At 36.4% G+C, this 2,972-nt stretch overlaps 1 pseudogene; it reads right to left on the reverse strand.

The window, feature by feature from the left end:
• Nucleotides 1–1,813: 1,813 nt before the first annotated feature.
• LOC116895948 lies at nucleotides 1,814–2,694 on the reverse strand (annotated as a pseudogene).
• Between the last annotated feature and the right edge of the window lie 278 nt (nucleotides 2,695–2,972).

Below are 2,972 nucleotides of genomic sequence, written 5' to 3' on the forward strand. Positions count from 1 at the left end.
ATTCCCATTCTTGTCTATTGAGTTTGTGTTTATCACAAAAAGATGTTGAATTGAGAGATCTAGATTACCATGTTTGCTCAATGAAATATACAGTTATGGCCTACAGGAAAAACATTCACCATAGCAACAGTTGCACACACACAGGTTCAGAGACTTCCTTTAATAAATAGATCACATCATGATAAGTAATCATAATTGAAATTACAACCACATTAAGGCTATAATAATTCACTGCTGCCCTCCATGATTTATATATTTACAAACAGTCCAGAGAGTGATAAAAATTGTAGTAATTATTAGTTCTATGATGATCTATGATCTCTCTCTCTCTCTCTCTCTCTCTCTCTCTCTCTCTCTCTCTCCCTTCCTCCTCCTCAAATTCTTCCTTGTACCAGAGTTTGAACAGAGAACCTTTTCATGCTAAGGAACCATTCTATCATTCGATTCCATCCATAATCTAATCTACAGCATTTGGATGGCATTACCATGAGAGTCACAAAAGAATATCATACAGATTCTATTTAGTAGTTTTAAAAAAACAAATGGTTCAAATGATTAATGTTATCACTTTATTCCATGATAGGTCCAATTCCTAAGATAAGCTGCTAATATAAATATTATGTCTATTGTTAGTGATATGGCATTTTATTTCCAGAAACTGGGTTGAGGCAATTTCTTGACTGTAGCCTCCTTTCTTTTGATGTCCCCGAGTCTTGGAGGAGGTAATAGAAATATTCATTCTCTTCTGTGCTGAGTACTCATCTGTCACTGTTTCAAAACCCTTGCATATCAGTGGCTCTTATCTATTTCTGTTAATTGCAAACTGTGTCTCTGATTAGGTCAGAGAGTAGTACCTGCTTAATGCGTATAACCATAAACATCTAGAAGATATTCTGACACCATTTCAATAGAGCAAAACAACAGCATACACTTCGCTTATTGCCTTAAATCTTCTCAATAATGTGTTTCTGACTGGATTTACAATATCAGAAATTTATTTCCTTCATACGGAGTAAGCCTCAAATCCCATTAAAAAACACAAATGGATACTTCATGCTGGGAGCAGCCCTGGCAATATTCAGGTCCCATTAAAGGAGGTCAGAGAGGAAGGAGTGAGTCAGGCAAGGGGGTCAGGAACATCTTACAACCTGACTAGCAGTCAGAGTTCTTTAATTATACAAACTCAGTAGGCAGGGATAGATTCATGTTGTTTCAAAACACAGATCATATCAGTTTTGTTTTCAGACATGTGTTTCAACTTCTTTGTCATAAGTTTAGCCATCATTAATAGACTATGACAGGACAGAGTTCTTTAGGCCAAAGCTACTGTAGTTATTACTCAATTTCTAGTATGGTACAATTTTTATATCTTTTACAATTGTACAATTTATTTATTTTATTTATTTTTCAGTGTGAGGACTGTGTCAGGTTTAATTACAAATGAAAGGATCACCTCTTTTTATTCTCAAGAACCTCTCCAATTCCCAGGTCTTCTTGATCCTGTTAAGTATGAGTAACCATACTTAATATGTAAATACTGTCAAGTATGAGTATCCAACTTAATACTTGGGTAGGCCAAAACCTGGCCTTGATTTGGTCAAAAACACCCTTCAAAGCTGTTGATTATATTCCAAAGAGATATAAAACCGAGTACCTCTCTAATATTAAATACAGAACTCAACAAAGCAAGAAGTTGATTTTGAAAAACCCAAAATATGAATGGCTGTCTTGAGAGGAGATCTTGATCATTGCACTTAAATAGATATATGCATAACCACAGGAGGTCATTTGGACAAAAATCAAGATGCATCCATTACTCATTTCTTCTCTGGATCTTCTTGTGGATTTTCTTAGTTCTTCAAAAAGAATTTGAGTGACTTCTATGGTGGTGACCTGGGGATTTCTCCGGCCTGCTTAGGTGGGATTGTAGATTCTTGCTCTTATTTCTTTCTCATTAGGGAGAAGGAATCCTTTTAGGGATCTACTCTGCCTTCTGAAAGAACAACTCTGGCTCCTCCTATAGTGAAGCGCAGGTGGGTGCTGTGGCTTGTCCAAGTCTCAGTAGCTTCTTCATCCGTGGTCAGGTGGCACTCTTTCTACCTTCTCATTTCCCTCTTCCTCATTAGACTCCACATCATCCATGTCCTCCTCTAGAGCACTAACTCCAGACTCCAGTTGCTCAGCTTCTTCCAGCACATAACACATTAGCCAGGGCAAAATGAGACACTACAGACTCTCTCACTGCAGTACTTCAACAATGAATTCATCCAGACTCTTCATTTTGGTTCTGGCTCTTGGTTTTTTGATAAGTCATTGTTCAAAGGTTCAGGACTTGTAGTAATTTATGGCAGTCCTGTCAGCCTCATATAAAGTGCCCCCAACATCTGGACATACTTGAAATCTTCATTTTTTTTTAATGAACTCAACAATGATATCTTTCCCAGGTTGAATGTGAAGCATCTTCAAGGTTAAACACAGAAAAGGAGTTGGCTTTATGTTTCCATCATACATATCATGGAGTTAATCTTTACTCCATGACTTTTCGACTACAAGTTCAGCTTTAAGTCCAAAACACTCTTCTTTCCAGTACGTTGATTCATAGATTTGTATATGCATGATCAGATACTGAGGGTTAGTGCCACAGATGCAGTAGGCATCCTTCACTGTGTAAAATTTAATATTATGCCTAATCATGGAATCCTTTTGTTTCTTAGTCATATAATAGCACAATGGCTCTGTATGAGCTAGCTTGTCTAAGAAAGAGGTATTTCTGTTTTGTTTTGTTTTTCTTGTATCATTGGAAAAACTTTATTTGATTCCCACAAAATAAAATACCACTTTGAAGCTATTTGAATCTCACCAAGACATCAGAATACAAAGATCATTTTTCCCCCTACCCCCATTTCAACTCCATCCATGTCATCAAATGATTTTGGAGTGTGATTTATTTATTTATTTATTTATTTATTTAT

This window comes from Rattus rattus, chromosome 3, assembly GCF_011064425.1.
Source record: "Rattus rattus isolate New Zealand chromosome 3, Rrattus_CSIRO_v1, whole genome shotgun sequence".
NCBI lineage: Eukaryota > Metazoa > Chordata > Mammalia > Rodentia > Muridae > Rattus > Rattus rattus.